The sequence below is a fragment of the Corvus moneduloides genome, chromosome 2, assembly GCF_009650955.1.
Source record: "Corvus moneduloides isolate bCorMon1 chromosome 2, bCorMon1.pri, whole genome shotgun sequence".
NCBI classification, from domain to species: Eukaryota; Metazoa; Chordata; class Aves; order Passeriformes; family Corvidae; genus Corvus; species Corvus moneduloides.
Window position 1 is genome coordinate 112,479,795 of NC_045477.1, and position 23,149 is coordinate 112,502,943.

Here is a 23,149-nt window from a genome sequence, read left to right on the forward strand (position 1 = left end):
GGAACAGAGGTTCAAGTGGGGAAGCAAAGTCAATGGGAAGAGGAAGGCAGAACTTTGATATACATATAAGAGCATATACGTAATAAATATATAAAATATATAAATAAATATACATACAGAAATACATCCATGAGTAAGTGGGAGGGCCATGCTGGGGTGTATTTTGAACCTTCTGTTTGGACTCCTGAGACCCTCCTGACAGTAACAAAATGCCTTCCCTCATCCTGTTTACATACCACACTGCTGTATAGGAGAGGAATCATTAAAGTACTTTCAGCCCCATAGGCATGTCAAGGACTGATCTTTTTTCCAGATTTGTTACAGAGAAGTAGAGAGGCAAACATTTCTCCTGTGCCCTCTGAGCACATTTTAGGAGCATGAAAATGTCACATATCCTGGTGATCAAGGTGCCCGGGGAATTCCATACAGTGAGACCCATTTGAGGTTCATTTTGTTGGGGATGGGGGGAGGAAAGAAGAGACAAAAGGCCAAACATTTGCAAGAGGCAGAACTGTAAGCTGTGATTCTTTGACTTCAGTGCTTCTTCAGAGACTCTTTTCTAGAACAGAAATAGAAACCAGTGTAACTTGTTGAAAGAGAGTGATAAATTCTGTTTTCCAATTTCTTCAGTTTTACAATTCCCAATAATAATTTGTATGATGTTTAGAGTACATTTCATCTTCAAAATGTTGAATTAATTTTTTTTTTCTCTAGGAACATTTCCTTGTAATTCCTTCAAATTCAAGAAGGCTTTCCATTTCTCTGCTTTTCATTAAGAGTCTTATCCTGACTTCATAGAAACTAAGTGATATGATATTCAAACATAAGTATAAAATATTAAAACTTTAATACAGTCTTCATCATAACTAAAAATTGCGGGATTAAAATCTTCCTTTAGATTTCAATAATCGTTAGATGCAACAAAAGTATATTCCTCAAATCAAAGATAAAATCTGACATTCTTTTTTCTTTCCTGCATGACATCCTTCACAAAGATTCTTCTTGTCCAATGGAAGACTTCCATTTCTTACTTGAATTGTCATCCACAGACCAAAATATTAGACAGTGTTTGAGGAATCTATTGTAAAATTTTCCTTCACTAAAATTTCTTTAAAACTGTATTTTTGTTCTAAATCCCTCATGTAATCTCCAGTAGATTTTTGATGGTATCTCATCATTGTCAAAGACTATTCAGTTTACCAGTCTATTCCCTGTCCTATGCAGACTTGTTCCCTATCCTACAACCTTTTTCAGTATTTTGTTGATAACATCTGGTATGGGAAAAGCACTGGGGATTCCACAAATCCTCCTGGATGTAAAGGCCTTCACATTTAATGAGGTTGTTTGTAAAGTCTGCAGGACAGGAGGATTTCTTTTGGATTTATTATTCAAATTCCTGTGCCACTAAAAAATATTTCCTGGCACATACCAGGATCTTATATTTGCAGATTCTATTAACAAATCTGGCAGCTTTATGGAGCATGAATTGAGCTGCAGTCTCTTTCATGAAACAAGACACAAATCATACCTCAGATCAAGTAGTATAATTTTCATAAATGTTTAATCCACAAGCAAAAATGAAAGGATAAAAAGAGGCTTTTATTTCATACTATATGGTGATGCATGTATACACAGTTGGTGCTTATTCCAGTTAAAGTTTGCCTTAGGCAAGTAAAGGCCAGGAAAACCTCAAACATTACCAAAGAACTTTCCCAGACCAAAACATTTAACTTCTTAGATTCAATTTTAAAAACTGATTTTCTGCACTGTAGAAGCGCTTTCCCTCTGTAAAGTCTCTTTTCACAGTTATAGGAGGTGTCGCTTGAACAGGAATTACAGTTCCCTGTAGAAGATCCTGTTGACTGACACCCTCTCCTTCATTCCATCTTGTAAATGCTTTTAAATCCCATCTCTGTGAAGTTTTTTCTCCCTTCTATATCATTATTTAAATGAACTCTGACATTTCCAAGTACAAATCGATGAGAGACTTAGCTGCATTATGGAAGAGATGGTGGAACAGAATGCCTGTCTAATATACTAAGTGCAGTAAGATGTTCTCAAATTGGCAAATTTACCTTTGTTCCTTGTTCCACTTCATCAGGTTATGCCTCTGTTCATGTTATCTACGGTTAAATTGTCTCACTGGTCATAAAGTTGGTTTACTTGTGCCACCACAGCTGACAGGGAGGATGTGAGGATGCACATGTGTGTGAAGATGTGAGTATATACATATGTATGTACCTAAAAGTGTACATAGATATGTGTGTGAATTTATACTTATTTTATATGTATATACATTTGCAGTAATCAAGATCGTGACCACTTAAGACATTTGCATACCGACAAAGATTGGTATTCCAACACTGGAAATTCCCTGCAGGGGCAGCCTTGTTGAAACTCAGAGACAATTGTTGGTGTCAGAGAAGGAGCAAATCCGTGAGATAAAAATCCCTGTCCCAGTGAGCACAGCTTCCTAGCCCCACTGCAGCACCATTTTGACACAACTGTGGCATTTCCACTCCCAAAGCTAATTTTCTTTTGGAGCACATGTGGTGCAAGGACTCTGCACCAATGATGAGAGTAGACTCAGGGCTTTGTCTGAGGCAGCCCCACAGCCCTGTGTGTTTCCTTCACCCTCCTAAGGCTTGTGTCATTCAGGTACCAAATACAGTCCAGAGTGAAAGCAAATGGAGGAAGGGAGAGGAGAGAAAAGAGACAGATCATTTGTTTTCAGGTTTATGTGAAATAATTGGCTAGAGAAAGAGAAAGAAGGCAGTGAGAAGGCTGTTCTATCCACTTTTTCCTTCTGGCAGGGGAGGAGCAATGGGGAATGTTTTGGAATGAGAAATCTTTTCTGATGCAGACCAAAGGCACATCTCTATGAATTCAAACAAGCCTTTAGATTGATTATGTACTGAGAGTAACAAATTATGTTGCAAAGAGAGAAAAACAATGTTTTTTTTCAATGTCCAAAGTAATTTATATCTTCTCAAACACTTTGAGGAGTATCTGATGCTGTCAGAACTATTTTTCAGTATGATTTGTCTTGAACTGAACTTTTCTTGTGATTTCAGGCAGCACTCTGAACACAGCACATGCTGCACACAGCTTCATGTTATTACCAGGTCTTTTTTAATCACTTAATTAAAGAGAGTCATTTGCAATCGTTTTAGGAAGATAAAATCCACTGCACCTGAGCAAAACAGTACTGAATGCAATTTTAGTTGTTATTACCAGCCTTCATTTGTCACTGATAACATCAGTACCTGTGTGTTCACAGAATCAGATGGACTTCCCTGGGAACAGTGAATCAAGTCCAATGATTTTTGCCGCCCTCCTTACCTGCTCCTAAGATGGCTTCTATGGGTTTGGCTAAGGGGGAGAAGATTCCCTATTTACTAAACCTTTCCTCCAGAAAACTTGGGAATATTGAGTCCAAGTGTGTCATAGGGAGGGAGAGAATGAACTTGGCACCGTGACCATCTGATTGTGCCAGCAGTGCAGAGCAGGGACTGATGAAAGAGGACTTCAATAGTTTTCTCACCCCCAATTCATCTCAAAAAATATGTACATTGCTCTAGGACAACAAATAAATGTTATCAGCATTTAGGAGAAAAAGCCAATGGGAGGTGAAAGGCTCTCACTGTTGCATTTTTGTAGCACTGAGGACACCCGTATGCTGAGAGAAATGCTTTCCAATCCCTGAATGAAAACTGCTTTGGACAGACAAAAGATGTGTAGGAAAGGAAATGGGGTATGCTCACCTGGAGATGTTGAAACTGAAAAAAAATAAATCTGTCTTGGATGTAGAACTGAAACAGATTATAGCAGCTGGAGTGGCAAAGGGGACCTGACAAGAGGGCTGCAGCAGAAACAAGGGCTGAGGATGGGCTGGTGACTGGGAGACAGAACAAGCTGTAGTGTCAGCTTTTGGTTTCTGACTTCTCTGAAAACACATCTACACATCTGGGACTAAATTTGTTGAGGTGAGGTACAATCTCAGTCACAAATATATTTTAGCATTGCTTTGCTCTTCACTCTGTTACCTAAAACATACTTCTGCTTTTCATGTGCACCTCCAGCTATTAATAACTTGGCTTTTAGCAAAGCAAAGTCTTTCATTACAGCCCCTATGCTGTGCAAGGAGCTGCACATACAGACACAACTGTATCCCACTGCATGTACCAGCTCTGCTTCTGTGGTCAGCAGGACTTCTCCTGAAATAACCAGCTGAAATAAATTATTATTCAGTATAGGTAAGACTTGGATGAACCAGCTCATGGAAGGCATCATAATTGTTCTTGTTTGAGGTATTCACCATGGCTATTTTTCAGCTATTGCCAGCAGGGCTAAATGGATAGGATTGCTGATCTGTGGCACTTAGGGCTTTCAACCATAGCAGTTGCATTGAAGAAGACACTGCTAAGATGTAACTCATAATGTCACCTTTGTGGCTCTTCTGCTTTGGCAGCAAGTGGTTGAGATTCTTCAGTCTTTATTTGCTGTTTGTTTTTTTTTTTTTCCCAGGCAAAATCACTGGTGAAGTCTGAAATCAGAAAAGGATACTTCAAAATCATTATAACAATTACAACTAATTGTTTAATTTTGTAATGTGTGTCTACCCCTGTCTTTAGTGATTTTGCAGTTGCCCTAAAATCTGGGTTTTTCTCAGACAATCTTTTTCTTTTTTCTTGATTACCATAGAACTTGTTATTAGAAAGAACACCTTTTCAAATATCTTCCAAAATTAACCTCTTTGGTGTCTTAAATAAATACCATGTAAAGGTAGGAAGTGTCTTGTTTGTCTTAGTTTTGAAGTAAAAGTTTTGTACACATTTAATTTTTAGGATAGTAACTGACACTAATGATCTTCGTAACAATCTCCTAATACAATTCCCCCCTAAATCCCAACTGTCTAGCAATTAGAAAATATTGTATAAATCTTTAAACAGGAAATGCTGATATGTCAAAAAAAATCTGGCTGGTTTCAAAATGTTGGAAAATATTTCTAATTTGGTGTTCGATCTCCTGGAATTCCCCTCCACCCAACCATCCATCGGGAGACAGTAGCAGTCAGTACCTGAGTGGTAAGATAGGAAACCTACAGTTTGATATTCTGAATTAATTCTGTCATTCAAACCAGGGTCTTGAATTTTTGTGTCCTCCATCCACGCCTGTTTAATCCAGCTAAGTCCAGAAGCAGCCTTTAGTTCTTGAGTTTATATGATGAAGTGTCTCGTGTCCCCAGTGTCATTAGGGACAAGGCACATCACAGAATCACAGGGTGGTTGATGTTGAAAGGAACTTTTGGAGGCCATCTGGTCCAACCCCTCTGCTCAGGACCATGATGAGATGGCTTTTGAATGGATTACAACAGAAAGGTTTGCATAACTAATATATTATTGCTTTTTAGTCCATCAAAAAATGCCCATTTTTAATCCACTTGTACCTGTCATAAACTCTACTGTATGTTGCAAAAGATTATTTTCAATAGTTTTTTTGCATATTAGAAAATCAATCTGAAGATAAATGCTATTCAAACTAATCTGTGTGATTGAGGCCAAATTTTCACTTTTAAAACTAAGAAAGTAAACAGATTTGGGACAAAAAAAAATTACCATTGTATAGTGAGGTTAGCATTCACAGCTAGCTATGAATATTGGGTGCTTATGAGTGAGAAAATATCAAATCTGAGAAGAAAGATAGTCCATCATACTTGGCATCCAGCTTTAGGAATGGCAAAATGAGAACTTTGCATGGCTCAGGAAAAAATGGAGTTGCAGTGGAGCAAAGGATTGAAGGTGATGGGCTCAAATCAGGAACTGTCATTGTCATTTGGGATGCTGTCATTGCAAACATTGCAGATATTCTTAACACATACAGTCCGTATGGAGCATGGTCACATGCCAGTTAGATTCCATAAGGACTGACCAGGATTTAGGATGCGAAGACAATTGAAGTTTTGTTGGGTTTTTTTATTATTATTATTTCTTTTTAATATAGGGATGTTTTTTATTGCTGAGCAGGGCTCACACAGAGCCAAGGCCTTTTCTGCTTCTCATGCTGTCACTCTGGAGAGGGCGCTGAGGGTGTCTGGGAGGTTGGAAGGAGACACAGCTGGGACAGGTGACCCCAACTGACCAAAGGGATATTCTGGACCCTGTGACATCATGGCTCAGTATATAAAGTGGGGGGAAGAAGGAGGAAGGCAGGGATGTTTGGAGTGATGGTGTTTTGTCTTCCCAAGTCACCATCATGTGTGATGGATCCTGGCTTTCCTGGAGATGACTGAACACCTGCCTGCCCATGGGAAGCACTTTGTTTTTCTTTGCTTGTGTGCATGGCTTTTTGCTTTCCAGTTAAACTGTCTTTATCTTAACCCATAAGTTTTCCAGCTTTTACCCTTCCAATTCTCTCCCTGATCCTGCTGTTGGGGGAGTGGGTGTCAAAAAAAAAAAAAAATGCAGAGCAAAAGATTTTGTGCTCTACAAAACGGAGAAGGAAGAAGTGAAACAAATATGATGTTGAAATAGAAGATGCAAGTGACTGGAGCTGGAAAGTAATCTCAATTGTCCTTGTTCCTCCACTGGACCATACCTATGCAGTTGACCTGGAGATGACTGTTGGGAGGGCAGACAATATTATTCTTTGCTGAAATTGCTGTGATTTGGCACACAGAGTCTATACAAAGCTGAAAAAAAGCTTTTAATTAAACAAGAGAGACCAGCTTCAGGGCAGGCTGTTCCTCTTACTGTTTTAGTTAGAAAAGATGTCAAAAATGCAAGGTGAGAGGAGAGCACAGAACTGAAAAAGTGACAAAGTATACTTGTTCTTCCTAAAGCTTTGAACTATTCATGGTCTCTTTCCCATTTAATCCACCTGTGGGAAGATTAAGAGAATATTTTCTGGCCTGACTGCCCAAGGTGCTAAGTACTTGTCACTGCCATTGACTTTTTTCTCCATTTGCCTGGCTTTTTGTAGTAAAGCATCTCAGACTTCTCATAGGAGCAACCCCATCTCAGCTTATCTGTGGAGGCTGGAGATCAGCTCCACCCGGGGCAGGAAAGTGAGAACACTCTACAGTTATTCAACGTGGGTGTAAATGCTCACTCCTCTTCCCTGTGGGAGCTACACCAGGAGCAGCACTCCAAGGCACTTCACTTTACCCTTGACATATCTTTATATAATAAATATTTGTAGCTAGTGTTAGCAGCAACTTCTCCTCTTCTTGGTATAGTAGGCACTAGGCAAATGTAAAAGTACTGCTTTTTTTACATTTTGCAGCTCTTTGCATCTTTTGTGGTGCCCAAAAATGTTATCATTCTCCATTTGAGATCATTGTGCTAGACTGGCAAAACACCAGGTCTGAAATCAGGACTATGTCTACCACTAAATTGCTGGTACTTGTAGTATGTAAAGTAAAACAGTTTGCTTCCTTTTGAAATAATCTGAAATGAACCAGTTCATTAGTCCCCCTTCAAATAATAAAGAAAATTATTTATTTTGCATTTGTTTGCTTTTCAGTGAGGAAAAATGACGGGCTTATTAGCTGTGTGTTCATTTACTGTCATATAGTGTGCATCAAATTTTAGGAAATTAGTCTGTATTTAATCTACAAAAAAAAAAAATTGGTACATACAAAATACAAGCAGTCGATTCTATCAAGGTGACAAGGTGCAAATTAACTTTAATCCATTTTTATTCTAGTAATCATGGGGCCACTCAAAAGCCAAATGGTGATGTTTTTGCTTGAGGAGGTGATCTGTTCTGCATAGTATTTCATCATTTTAAGCAGAGGAGTGGCAGTGTTCTATTGTGCATTAGCATATATATTAGATCCAATCTATGCACAATTTTTACATTAGCCTGCATTGATTGCAACATGAAAGGGGCTAGTAATATAATGCTACAATCCCAGGCAGTTATACCAGTGCTTCCTGCTGGTACAACCTTCCCACCGTACCATACAAACTTTCCCAGCATAATCAACTTGCATTGCTAAGAGAGATGAAGATGCGGAGATTCATTTGTAGTCAGGCTTTAGTATATGAATTGGTGAACAACCTACCACAAAGCAAGCTAGAGAATGAATTTACACAGCCAGGTCATTTGCACAGTTATTCACTGGAAAATGCAATTCTTGTTAAGTTTCTTGCCTTTGAGAGAAAACATTTCCTACCCCATAATACACTGTGTGAGAGGAGTCTGTCCAGGGCAGTAAGTACAGATTAATTGCTTGTCTGTAACTTTATAGTCTGTAGCATGTTTGTCACAGGCCCATATCTCTGCGTTACAATTTCTTATATTAATGTAAATAAATTTAAAATGGAGAAGGGAATCATTACCTAGCTGATATAGGTGGATTTACCAAGCCCTTTCTTGTCACTCACGGTACACTGGAAAAATTATTATTGAGGCCTGTGATCTAAATTCTGTCCCAAAATAAAACATATTTCAGAAACAGGGTTAGTGGATATTCAATTTCCCCAGAAGAATAGGCAAATGGAGTTGGCGTGCAGATACACATGGGAGAGTCTGCTCTTGCTAATTTTGCTCTTCAAAAAGCTGAATGAAACACAATTTATTTGCTAAGGAAGTCAGCACTTTATATTATTAAACTTTCACCAGTTTTCCTCATATGACTTATATGAAAGGATTTGTTACCCCACAACAGTCATAACTAGGGATTAATTAGCATAATTTTTTTTCTATTCCTGTGTTGAGCTGGATGGATCTGGGATAATGGATATAATGAGAGTAATCACAGGGCTGTATTTCAGTCTTGAGAGATCTGCTGACAGCAGAAACTGCCAGGATGGCAACCCTGCCAAGCTGCCATGAACTGCCACCAAGCCCAGGGCATAAACAAGGTCTGGGCAACTCCTCCCCTGGGGACAGTGCTGCTCCCAGAGATTTTCTTCAAGCCAGACACTTTCCAGAGCTGCAGGGCTGGGCTCTGGTGTGAGAAACTGTAACTATGCCTTCTCTTTTTGTTGCTCTTTCACTTCCCCGAGGAACAGCAGAGAAAGAGTATTTCCTGGAAACCAAGACAACCAACAATGTAAATGTCATAGCTGGAAAACCAGATCATTTACTAACTTAGAATTTGATATATGATAGTAGCACAAAAAACCCCTGTCAAGCTATGTAGAAAATTAACTAACAAACAAGCAAACAGTTGCTAGCTAAAACCATGATTTTTCTTTACATTGCTGTACTTTCTTGTTGTTCATCCTGTCCTTGAGTCACAGAAGGCAGTTTCGAAAATGTTTGTTTCAGGTCACAGCGAGTATCATGACAGAGCATAGTAAGATAATATGTACATTTGTGCATGTAGACCTAAATCAGAATTCTGATTTAATTTGGGTATGATTACATTTTTGTGTTAGATATATCCTCTAGTCATTTTCTTTCTACAACTGTACTAATGTATAGGAAATACAGAATTTCTAAGGTTTCAGCAGAAAATTGATGCCTTGAACGACGACCTTCAGGCATTTCCATTTTCTGGGGGTTTTGTTTGCGTTATATAAAGTGTGACTATTTACAGAACAGGGCCTTCCCATTTTTCTCTTAAATAACAGTGCTCAGACTTCAACTGGGACTATTGAAAACATTTCAGAATACCTCAGAATTAAATCTGAAATATGGATACATATGTCTTCTTTTTTTGTTCTTGTTCTATGCAATTAGGGTGATAATGATTTCAATGAGTGAGATTTTGGGTTTTTTTAGAAAGGTGACAACACATTTTGAACTACCAATACAGTCTATGTTTCTAGAAAAAAAATAGATGAAGATAACAGATATTTTTTAGCTCTGAAATAGCAATTTCAAAGCAGTTCTGAACTGGAAATACCTGCTCTGAGTTTAATTTAATTATGTTGCTCAATTAGACAATCTGAAAGAAAAATGTGGATGACACCAGTCAGGAAAAAGGGGATGTCAGAAAAAGAAGCGATGATAAGGTCATCAGCTCCTGTGGGACATAAAGAGAAATTGGTAATTATCAACTATGGAACACTGAGTTATCAGGAAACAGCTTGGGAAAAACTGCAGTGTGCCATAAAACTAATATCTCAATTGACTCAATGGCTTTTAGCATCTTTGGAGATCATTAGACTTTGCAAGGTAAATTTTGTGAATTCCTGCTGCTACAGTGACAACAAGAGTTCCACACAAAGTTTTATCCAAAGTTCCAGTCAAGGAGGTTAAGTCTAGATGAGCTGATTGTATATCTAGCATCCACTGAAACCAATGAGAAGATTCTCAGTCACCAAACCCAGAGTTAATCATTATTATAATGACATTATTTATTGCTACTATTATTGCTGTCACTACTACTACTACTATTACTCTTGTTATTCCATAGATCATAAGCCAAGATTTAGAGGAAAAGCATCTCTCACTCAGATGGAGGCAAATATTTGGTCTGAAACCTTCACTAACGTGCTTGAAACCAGTGAAGGTGCTACAAATGTTCTGAGTGTGAATTTGTTAAACAAAGGATGGCTCACAGTTATGAATTCAAGCCCATGGTTACAATTGTTTACAAGTGCTCTCATTTTAGCTAAATAACACTGTTTAAAATTATAAAGGAAAATGGTTTGCAAACCTTAAGTACATTACCTCCCACAGTACCTCTAAAATGCAGGTAAATTAGCGTTCCTTTTTTTTCAGATGGTAAACTGAGGCAGAAGAAGTCATTAAAACTTCTGATTTCACAGAGCTGCTGACTATTTCCACACCTTCTGTTCTAGAGGACTCTTCCCCAGGAAGGATTGCAATATTTCACACTGCTTTCATACCTCTCCAGAACTGCAATCTACGGAAGGAACCAGAGCCCAAAGCACCAATCACGTCCAATGTCTTTTCATTACCTGAGATCTAGTTACTCAAACCTAACACAAATTCCCTCTCATGCATGCATCTGGAATAAAAGCAAATGCCATGTTGAGACATTCCATATAACTGTTTTCCTCTCCTGTCACAAGACAGCAGTCCATACAGCAGTAATGGCAGCTGGAAGCCAACAAGGAGCACTTGAAACACAGACAAACCAAGTCACTAAGGAGGAGTGACTGTTAGCCAACCTCTACATTAGACTAAAATGTACTGAAAACAGTGGGAGCTATTTTAAAGTGATTCCTTTCAGTACCAGACTAATCTTTCTCAAGTTCAAGCTTCTGTGATGTTGTTTTCCTTTCATTAATTTACCCAACTCCCAGGAACTCACACAGATAAAACCAAAATAACTCAAGTTACAGTTTTGTTGGTTACTCAGGGAATAATGCAAAACTCAGGTCTGCAAGTGTCCAATATATTCTGAAACTGAGGACTTCAAGTTAGTTACCACAACATTTAGAAGATCCCCTGCAAGATGAATCATCCAATACAGACCTCCTTTACCAGATTTTGCTGATACTTCAAATTTTCCTGGAGGCTAACTTACACATTTTTCACATAAATCCTCTGCTTTGTTTATCACCACTGGCAAGTCTCTCATCTCCTGTAGTCATCAGTGTCACAAAGTTGGTGCTTTTTTTTCAACTTCTCCCTTCATTTCTTTTCCCCTCAGCATTGTCATTAAATCCTGCTGCTATTTCTAATATATCTGTGAAATCCAGTCATTCTTCTTGTCCCTACCAGCAAAACATGTGTTCCAACTACATTTTGCTTTTTGGCTGCAGCAGAAACACTTCACTTGATAGTGTTGTCATTAAACCCAGCTCATATTCATTCCTCTCAGCAAAGGAGCATGATCCAAACTTGTTTTCTGTGCCTCCTTCTGCAACTCAGGCTCTGCTGCCTTCTGTGCTTTTGACTTTTCAGATGATGTCCATTGCTTTCCTCCCCTCCCAAGGGAATCCTGCATGACTTCTGAAACCATTGATGTCATGTTTGCCCCTTTGTGGTCAGTTCTCTATGTCTTTGATTACTTTTGGTGGTCTCTCACCCTTTATAAAAGAAATAAACTAGTTACAAGAGGAAAAAAAGAGGAAACTGTTATTATGGAGAAACAAAGTCAATGGGAAGAGGAAGGCAGAACTTTGATATACATATAAGAGCATATACGTAATAAATATATAAAATATATAAATAAATATACATACAGAAATACATCCATGAGTAAGTGGGAGGGCCATGCTGGGGTGTATTTTAAACCTTCTGTTTGGACTCCTGAGACCCTCCTGACAGTAACAAAATGCCTTCCCTCATCCTGTTTACATACCACACTGCTGTATAGGAGAGGAATCATTAAAGTACTTTCAGCCCCATAGGCATGTCAAGGACTGATCTTTTTTCCAGATTTGTTACAGAGAAGTAGAGAGGCAAACATTTCTCCTGTGCCCTCTGAGCACATTTTAGGAGCATGAAAATGTCACATATCCTGGTGATCAAGGTGCCCGGGGAATTCCATACAGTGAGACCCATTTGAGGTTCATTTTGTTGGGGATGGGGGGAGGAAAGAAGAGACAAAAGGCCAAACATTTGCAAGAGGCAGAACTGTAAGCTGTGATTCTTTGACTTCAGTGCTTCTTCAGAGACTCTTTTCTAGAACAGAAATAGAAACCAGTGTAACTTGTTGAAAGAGAGTGATAAATTCTGTTTTCCAATTTCTTCAGTTTTACAATTCCCAATAATAATTTGTATGATGTTTAGAGTACATTTCATCTTCAAAATGTTGAATTAATTTTTTTTTTTCTCTAGGAACATTTCCTTGTCATTCCTTCATCTTCATGAAAGCTTTCCATTTCTCTGCTTTTCATTAAGAGTCTTATCTGATTCCCATCCAAGTAAATGGAAAAATAGTGCTTGTGTTACAAAAAAAAGGAAGATGTACTTGGATTTCTCCTTCTCCTCTGGGATTTTGTTTTCCTAAATTCTTTCCTTTTCTTTTGCTTTTTTGTCATCTGTATTCCTGTAGAAGATTTTTAACTCCTTTGTTTAGCTTGTGTCGGTACATCATTTGTTCTGCTGTCTATACTGTTCATCTCATTCCCCTTTATTTACTTTAGGTATTTTGTTAGTGTTGCTTGTCTGATCATGTCCTGTATCCCTTCTCCTTTTGATCATTCCTTTTCCCTTTCTCTTTTTATATTTCTTCCACTACAGCAGATATTATGGAATGTTGGTCATATAGGAAAAGCCTGATGTTTTTGAGTTCTTTGAGTCAATAGGGTTGGAAACAAATAGAATATGCAGGCATATGAAAAAATCTGTTATGACTCCAAATTATTTTTATGAGTAATTTTAAAACTATCTTTCTGAGAACATGTACGTCTGGGAAACTCAGTGGTGCGACAAATGAACACCGAGATAAAAAATTCTAATCAGCATCTCTGAAAAAGGTTGGGGAGAAAATCAGTACAGTGCCAGTGATTTTGAGAGATAGTGCATTGTGTGGGCACTGTTAATTTGGATGGTTGGGATTGTTTTCTTTACAGAACCTTTTCTTACATTTTAGCTGTGGTGGCATTGCTCTGTGGTGGCAGTGTAAATGAAAGCCCAATACCAGATTTCCTACATAACAGAATAAGGTAAAGTCACTTGCAGCAATTCCTGAATGAAAATCCATCACCTTTTGTGTGAATATGCACAGCCAAAGGAGTTTTTCCTGTTTTGCCTCCCATGTTTCGAGGGCATATGCAGTAAGAAGATGATTTTCAATAACTGGAAGTCATGCTCAACTGCTGCATCAAAGGGCAGGATCAAGCCCTTGATATTTATCTCACATTTTTCATATTGCTCTTCTGAATCTCACAGGTCATTAAATAGGATAGCTCTGTGCCATGGTTTCAAAAGCCATTACAAATTCCTTGTATTTCACCAGTTCTAGAGAGACAGAGGTCTTTTAGAAGTTGACTTACCAAATTTTTTTTTCTTTTTCTTCTGAATGTCTAAAAGCATCTGGGATTTTTCCTTTTTCTAGAATTACAGTTGTGCTTCTTTCTCTCTCGGTTTGGTTTTAGAGTTTTGGGGTGTTTTTTAAGGTAAATGAGATATTGCCTTAGAGTCTGAGCCAGGTGAGAAGTGAACAGGGCACCTTTCTACAGGTTCCTCTGACCCTGTGGTCTGTGAGGATGTTTGACAGGAGGAAGAAAGAATAAGCCAAGAATGCAGATAAGAGCCACTGAGACATAATGAGCTTCCTCCCAACAGAAATGTGTAGACAACTTCAAGCTGGCTCTGCACAGGCACAAATGAAGAGGATGAAAGTTGACACCATTCAGACAGGCAGATATGGGGCTGTGCTCCCATTCATTCAGTGGGGTCTGAAAATGAGTGGGGGCTCACTGCCCACACCTTAGGCTGCAACAAACCTGGGTCCTTGCTGTTGGTACTGAACTGTATAAATAAATGTATATGTTCATCAAGTTCTATAGCTGCAGGAATTTTGGAAATTATTTATAATATTCTATATAAGAGAAGTCAGTGATTTTGACTGCATGTGGGAAAATGGAGTGCGGTAGGCCTGTCTGGTCATTAGATGTGAAAACAACAGAAACCCTCAACCAGGACTCAGCATCTTTTAAACACTATGGAAAGCAAAAGCCATGCCCACAAGTAAAGCAAAACAAAGAACTAACTTACTGCTTCCCATGGCTGGGCAGGTGTTCAGCCATCCCAGGAGAGCAGGGCTTCATCACACATAATGGTAATTTGGGAAGACAAACTCCATCACTCCAAATATCCCCGCCTTCCTTCTTCTTCCCCCCACTTTATAGAATGATCATGATGTCATATGGTCTGGAATATCCCTCTGGTGAGTTGGGGTCACCTGTCCTGGCTGATCATATGTTCATAAGAAACTAGCTAGCTCCCATGTAGCTTACCCTCAAGAAATGGTCCCTCTCCAAGATGAGATGTATCAGAGGAGGGACAGGGTCAAACATACTGAAATGTAGGAGATGGCATTCACAAGTCAGTTCCTGAATTATTCATATTTGCAGCATGTATTCATTGATTTTAAAGTGCACACCCAAAATATGGCAAGTTCTGTGTTTCCTTCCAGAAAGATGTCAGCATTGTAATTTAGCTAGTAAAGGGTCTAACAGGAATGGCTGAGCATTGTATCATGCATCCAAGTGTTGCACCCCGGGGGAAGAATTGTAATCTTTCCCCTGCTTTTCCTCACCTTTGACTGAGTTTACATCTTCTTCCCTTTAGGTAATTCTTACAGTATTACTCATTATTTCAGCTACTCTGATTGATAATGAAGACAGCAGAGAGTACTGTAAATAAATACCATTTAGGATCTGTTGGGGAAGATGAAACAGGAAAGCCTTATAAATATGATTGCCTGACAAAAGATTTTGGGAATATGAAAACTACAGGCAACATCGAAATGAAAGCCACTTTTGAAATACCAAGTCTTAGTTACTGAACAACTGGAAAACAATGGTATGGCCAACTGAAGGTAATCCCCTCTTGATGGAACAATACCCTCTGCTTGCAAGCAGGTCCAAGGGTCAGAGCAGACCCTACTAGCTCAGCAGAAGGGGTCCAAAGAGTAGTTTTTAGAAGTTAAGATGTAACACTCTATGGTAATATAAGAACTCTTATAGGCTGTATGTAAATGCTATAGGATTTGTATCTTGTATTAGATTGGTTAGTGACAATTAGAATATTCAGTACAGAAGATGATTTATTGTATTGTAACCAGGACTTCAGACATTCCTTACTACTACTTCCATTCTATTCTCTTGCTCTTACTTCCACTCTTGCTCTTACACTCTCTCTCTCTCTCTCATCCGCTTACTCTCTTGCTCTCTTGGGCCTGCTCAGAGCTGAGTCGGGCAGCTCTGAGCAGTGCCCCAATACCCACGCCCTTTGCAATAAACTGACTGTGTCCCAAGATCAGACTATAGAGATCTCTCGTCTCCGTCACCGACCGTCCGTAACCTGCAAGGATCCATATCATGCCAACCACTCTCTCGCACAGCTCGTATCAAGGGGCACAGAGAAGGTTACTATAGCACACTTCCACTCCATTAGCACTGAGAGGAGATGCATGAATTCAAAGGCAGTTCTTCATGTTCCTTACACTGTTCTGTGAATGTTTTTGGAAAAGCTGCTGAGCTTGTTTGGTCTCTAAAGCCTATTTGTCTTTTTGCTCTGTTTTGGCAGGTCAAGGGAATATAAAGAAGTGCAAAGCATACATGTACCAAAATATCAGGTCATTTCTGTGAGAAAAGAGCTGAAAGTAAAACTTAGGCTGATGGTGAGTTGCAGCCACACCACTTACAGTACCTAAAGTGCTCATCTCATTTCTTTTGCTGCAGAATTGCACATCAGAGAGGCTGAGGTAGATCCAGCGTGAAATTAATGTCATTTATCTTTAAATGTCAGGATATTGTTACACTTGATGTCTACATTTTGACATATTGTGTTATACCACCTAAATTTTTAGCATTTCTTTAACCTGGGGTATTAGATTGTTTGGAGAGCTGAATATGAATATGAATATGGAAAGAGAAGTCCTCTTTAGGAATGCAGACGCACACAAAATGATGGAAGCAGTAGTATAATCTCCCCACTCACTCCTATGGACACTTCCATTACAGCAGATTATGTCCAAACTTTTTTATTCTGTTTCTTCCTTCTTTCCTCTTTTTCCCTTTTGCTGAGAACAGCACACTAACAGCAAACCTGTACCATGAGCAACTTCTTGCTTCCCTGCTTTCTTTTTTAAAACCATTTGATTTGATAATTCCATATTGGGTTCCTTTAGTGCTTTACACTCTTCTATAATGAGCTAATTAAAGATATACGAGATCTCTTTATTGAGGCATATGCAGGCTGTTCTTTTTGCGTTACTTTTTTGTTTCTGCTGTGAGTCAGACCTTTCTTTCCTCCCACAGTCTCCTCTTACTGGGTGGGAGGGTGGATTTTCTTGAGATGGAGGTCAGAGAAGGTTATTCTGAAGCTAGTTCCCCCACTTGTCTTCTGGCACTGTACTAAAAGGTTTCCCATGCTCCCTGGGATTTTTTTGCCTTGCCAAATAATGTACACAAACAGCACTTCATTGCTTAGTTCAGCTGCCTTGCTTACCAAAAAAGAGAAATCCTTAGCTGCACTACTGAGCATGAGTCTTCTGTATTTGCTTTCTTGAGGAGGAGAAATTGGATTCCAGCATCTTTTGCCACAATAAACACCAGTACCAGTTATTTGTTCTTCCCGAAAAGACGTATCATGAGTGTTGTAGCTTTCTGCAGGTCTTATCTCCTGTTCATCTAAAAAATCTCACAGGTCAACTCTGTAGGTATAGAGTGGCAGATGTTTGTGGCCATACTTTTAACTTGAAAGCAGAGGTTTTGTATTGTACTGCTACATGAACTCAGTTTTCTCCGTGTTTGACTAGCATATTCTCCTAAGGTGAACTGAAAACCTTGGGAATCCAGGTTTTTTGCAGCTTCCTTGGTGAGATGCAAGGAAAGCTCAGATCTTTTCTGGGATATGAACAGTATGCTAGTGGGTGTCCTTCTCAAGTTTTAGGCTGAAGGGAAGATCCAAAATTTGTGAAGTGCAACATTTCAAACCACAGTCAGCTTGAGACCAAGCCATGATCTCCATTTCGGCCTTTTATGTTTCTGGACCCTTTCTGGGTCTGGAGATATTCAAGTAGAACATGCAGTTCAGTTGTGCTGTGGTAGTTTGAAAATTATTTGAAAACTCTGCCTAAGCAAAGGAAATTGGTCAGTCTGCTCTTGAGATCAAGCTGTAAGCTGCCAGTTCCTGGTGGCACAGTAATTGCCATGGCAAGTAGGAGGACAGAGAAACTGGTCAGCGCATAACAACGGAGATCCAGTGGCTTCCAGAGACGTCTCCTGGTGGGACATGCAACATTTTTTTTTGCACACACACTGTCACTCAGACAGGACAAGTCAGGAAATTTGTAGCTAGCTATTCTGTTCTTGAACAAATTCTGTGAGGAGTAAGGGAACATTTGGATTTGTCCATTCGCCTTCCCTCCACCTCCACTTGAAAGCGAGAGGTCTCTCAATCAAACTTCCATGTTCTTTCTTTTACCACAGCCACTTGGCAGAGTCACTTAGAAAAGAAGAGCTGTATTTGAAAAAATATTCTGGTCATCTCTTTAACTTGTACACCACAGAATCTGGTCTTTATCATCAACAGGAAGGTATTTTCACCCATGCACTAGTGCATGATGAGCAAACTAATCAGCCTATATCTATTCTCTTCTAGTAAAACAAAACCATTCTCTGTTCCCTACTTTCAGCATTTTATTTGTAGCTGGAACTGTCAGTGATTGCAGCTATCCTAAAAACATTTTCCTTATTCATTCCTGAAGCAGCCATTTGGATGTATGTTCTGAATCCCCAGTACAATTCATATCTTCTCTGCACACCTGCAGAAGGACCTTTTTGCCCCAGTAGTCTGAGTACTCTAACATCTTTATGTATGTATTGGTGGAATAGCAAGAATTTTATTATGTACCATATCAACGGTTCTGAGATAAGAGCAGAAATGGGAAAATATGAAAAATAATAGACCTTTACATCTGTTAATACTGGTTTCCTAGGTTACCTTAATCCCATGTTATTAGATATGGACAGCCAGCAAGCATGGTAGCCAGAGGGCAATTACCTAAAACCAAAAATTTCATTGGGAAAAGACATTTTTGGGTTTTATCTGTTACAGATCAAAACCAGGGCATTTTTACACCTCGGTGTCAGTAAAAATGGCATTGCAAGACACTGCATTTATTATCCTACCACAATTTTCACATTTCATTTTCTTAATTCACAAGTCAAAACAACTAAACACAGTGTTTACTTGTACAAGGCAGTACAGGAATCTCTATGAAAATTTCATAAGCATGTTTGCTACATTTGAGTGGTAAATGAATTAAAGAGGACATATAAAAATGATGGAAGTTTTAAACTAGTATAACATAATTAAATCTGACATTCTGTGCATGAGATTATGCTGAGAGGTAACGTAGTAATTTGGGATCAAGTGACTTGTGCATTCCTAGTGTTGATTTTTATGCTGTTACTTAATTTAATCCCCATTTAGTTCCCAAACTGCAACAAACTACAGTGCTCTTCTAGTTATGTTTATACACATTATTATGCCTCTGGCATTACAAATTATTATGTCTCTGACATTATGTATAAATCATGTACAGGATTACTTACCTGTTAAAATTTTCCTGCCAAAAAATTGTGTCTGAATTAGTAATAAAGACGAGGAGCCTCCAATTCAGTTCTGCAGTGACTTCAAGGGTGCTGTTGCAGTGCTGTGGCAACTGGGACAGGATACCCATTAGGTTTTCTTTTCCTAGGGTTAATGCATTAAACCAAGCATTTAAAAGGATATAAAAGGATGGAACTGCGTATGCCTTACCCTCACCTAGAGACAGCTGAGCTAGCTATAAACACAAGAGTATGGGCTGTAAAAATAGGGTATCTTCAGCAACACACACCTTGAGGAAATCCCAAATTGTGGCAATGAGGTTGTTTCTGGTACTTGAATTAAGCTGATATAAAGCTGATGACACTGAAGCATAGACATAGCCTTTTAGTGCTTCTTGCTGTAATCATGTTTTCAGAGCTTCGTGGGTAGTTTCTGAATGTTCTTCTGTTTTGCTGGTCTGAATGTTCTTCTGTTATGCTGGAGATTATTTAATGGCCATTTTTTTTGCCCCTAAAATAAATGAAAAATTGTATTTTTTGTTTGTATAAAATATCTAACTTTAAAAAGTTGATTCTATTCTCACTTACCATATTTTATTACTGTTGATATATGAATATAGGCACATATATATAAATGTTGATACATTTAATTGCTGAAAGATATTGACATATCTTTGTTTATGTGTTCATAGATAGATAGATAGATAGATGGATGATATCTTTAAAAGGTACCAACCAGTTATACATCACTATCTGTTCAGGTCAGATCTTTTGGAGACAATGCATCCTTTCCCTGGCCCTTATTTATAGAATAGAGTATTCCCAATGTACTTACTGAAATTTTTGCTTCTGATATACAGTGATAACATAGCTGTTCTGAGAAATGGGGGTTTACAGGTCTGATCTGAAATGCATAAAATAATATAGCTCCAGATAACTACTTCCTTGCTGACTGTAAGATGTTGTTTCAATGAGTGACAGCTCTTTAAATTCTGCTCCCTCTCTGAAGTTCTCCAGAGAACTGGCTGTTACTAAGAACATCATATAATGTCTCCAGTAAGCAAAAAAACCTGGGCTTTGCTGACCAGCTCTGCTAACCAGAGTTACAGAGTATATGTGACCAATATGCACACAACCTAAAAGTAACTCTCAGTCCCCAAATTTACCTTTCAAAAAGGAATAAAATAAAGATGATTTTAAATGTTTTCCTGAGGCAAAAGCATTGGAATAACTCAGTAACTAGAAACCCTAAGTTTCATCTTAAAGGTCTTTGTGAAATTCAGCTTTTTGCCCTGAAGCTATAAAGAAAGACATCAAGTTTGATTCATCTTCACATTAAGTTATGCTAGTATAATTGCATCCTTTCCAGAGGATTTGCATAAATGCAAATCAGGCCCTCTCTATCTTACATGAAAATAATGAGGTTTTTCAAGTTCTTTAAGGCATTATCTCTATCCCTTTAATGAGTTAATTCTCCTCTCTTACCATTTTAGCTATAAATTGTAGAAATAAAGCATGGTGAAATGTGATAAGTTATCATTTAGAGTCTCATGTTTCATTTTTCACCTATATTTGTGACTCCTGAGAGTCATCGTAAGGATCAGAGAATATGAGAAAAAGCTCAGGTGAGTTTTACAGTCTCTCACATGAGAATAGCAAAGACTAGCATTTTTTTCAATGCTTTTGCTATCAGTACCAATTTTTCTCTTCTTGACAAAGACCCATTTTCACTCAAAAGCTTTTTGTGAATCTCAAGGAAATCACAGGAATTATTTCATTTGCAATGAAAAGTAAGAAACAAGCATATTTCATATTGTTTATAGTACTGTTGGGGACATTTTTTTCACCTCTACTGCAGCCAAGCAAATAACTATCATCAGAAGGACTTGACTGTAGCATTCATGAGATGTGTTGGCACCAGAACCCTTTCAGAGATGGGTTTTTCTGGACCCTTCATTTCATTTTATTTTGCCTTTGATAGTAATGTGATGACTGAACCCACTCTTTAGTAAAACCCAACAATGTGACTTCTATAGGCACAAACACAACTATCCTAGGAAGATTTGAGATAAATCTGAAGAATTTAATCCTATGTATTATCTACATGTTTAGAAGCCCTGCTATGTGGAGCTGACATTCCTCTTTTTCCCAGGAAGCTGAGTCCCTGAGCCTAGGGCTTGCTTTAGCTGCTGGCATGTGCTGGCAGTAATATCACCTTCTTTCATATTGTGTCCTGAAATGAAAACTCAAAATCTCTTATTCAGTTTCTCTTGCAATCATGTAAGCCATGCTATGTATTTAATAACAAATGTGTGTATTTAAAGTGAATATAACTTACGATTTTTAGGTAGACTTCTCACAATCCACTGCTAGAGAAGCTCAAGCCTTCATGTGCTACAGCTGAGTTTAAGAAGGAGTGGATAATCTTATGAGCAATGTTTGCAGTTATGCATAATAAGCTGGATAATCAAAATTCATGTGACAGAGGATAAAGTAAATCACATTGGGTTCAAACAAAAATTTATAAGCCATAGAACATATTGCAAAACATGACCAGGTACATTATATTATTTTAAATATTGCCTTTTGCTGAAATATCAGTCAGTGATCATTGGCAAAGCATGAAACAGCATTCATCTGACCAAGCTCAACATTCTGCTCTGAGAACCAAGCTCTCAGCCAGCTTTAATTACACCCTGCTTTGGACAAAATCCAGTGACAGGGTGTAACAGCAACAATAAAGGTATTTAGGAAAAGGCACGTAAGAGCAAATTGTTGCAAGGCACATGACTTCTCTAATTCATAGGCATTGTTAGTGTGGGCAACATCATTAAATAGCTTATCACAGTCAAAAACATTCTCTGAAGGCAGATGGTCTACAACTGCATGATTTTATTTAGGTTTTGATTTACATACTGATCTGAAAAGACTTTATTTTATTTCATTTTACATGAAAATGAAAAAGTTGGTTGCATTCTTGTACAGATAATTTCATAAGCTTAATTATCTCAGTAGGATATCTTTTATTAATGCACACGTTTTGCTTTGAACATATTTTAATTTGCATTTGTGGCAAGAAGTTTCAGTGTCTTCTGCCTTATTCCTTGTCCTACCAGCATCACTCTTTGGTTGCAGACAAAAGGATATTTGGTTTCTTGTTGACTCTAAGGAGTATTTCTGAATCAAGTTTATTGTCAGGGCCCTGAGTGCACTAATTTGTCTTGATGGCCCTGACCAGCCTCACCAGAATCCTCCTCTCGTGTACTCTCATCCTCTTTGCCCAGGAGCTGCCTCAGCTCAGACCTCTCCTGGTCCTGGCCTGAGCTATGTCCCTGCCAGCCCAGGCAGCTCACTCACCTGCCCTGGTCACCATCCCTGGCACCTCTTCTGGGATGGGGCCACTGCAGGAGGTCCCTGTCCCACTCCCCTGCCACTGCCTGTCCCACCAATGCCACATCCTGATAGACCCTTAGACATGGACATTTTTAACAGTCAAATCGTTCCAGGAGGAAGTTAGAGGTGTGATGATCATTTTTAAAAAAGTCTTCAGGCAGCTCCAGCGTGGCTGACAATGAGCTCATTTGTTGAAGGCTGAAGCTGGGATTTAGTCCCTCTTTTTGTCTGTAATGTCAGCTTGAATCCATCTGCATCCAGAGGATATTTTTGTATCAGGATGCAGAGTAACTAAATGACAACTCCTTTCAAACCCAAGTGTTGAGGCAGAAAGGGACCAAAGGGACCCTACAGCCTTCCTGTGAAGGTGGATCTTTCGTCTGTCCTTCAGTGACAAGGAATCCGGATGAGCACAAAATCCCAGACATCCTGGTCCAACACTAGAAACAGGACCAGAGCAATGTCTCAGAGAGACATTGTCTGATAATTTCAATGAGTGTCCCTCTGGCCTCCAGAATCTCAGCCTGGGATGGTGGCTCCCAAGCCAGAGGAGATGCCCTCAATTTGAGAGCTTACACTTGGTTTTTCTTGTG

The 23,149-nt window shown here is 38.7% G+C and overlaps 1 long non-coding RNA gene across 4 annotated transcripts; it reads right to left on the reverse strand.

Annotated features, from left to right (window-relative positions):
* Positions 1 to 4,522: 4,522 nt before the first annotated feature.
* LOC116440278 lies at positions 4,523 to 21,568 on the reverse strand. 4 transcript variants are annotated; one of them, XR_004238523.1, is made up of 5 exons: positions 21,502 to 21,568; positions 19,454 to 19,674; positions 19,167 to 19,308; positions 10,642 to 10,825; positions 7,662 to 9,037 (listed from the first exon to the last, which is right to left on the reverse strand). It is a non-coding gene; the product is annotated as an uncharacterized LOC116440278 (long non-coding RNA). The 4 variants fall into 4 exon arrangements; XR_004238522.1 differs by having other exon boundaries at positions 10,630 to 10,825; XR_004238525.1 differs by lacking the exons at positions 7,662 to 9,037; positions 10,642 to 10,825 and adding an exon at positions 4,523 to 4,546.
* Between the last annotated feature and the right edge of the window lie 1,581 nt (positions 21,569 to 23,149).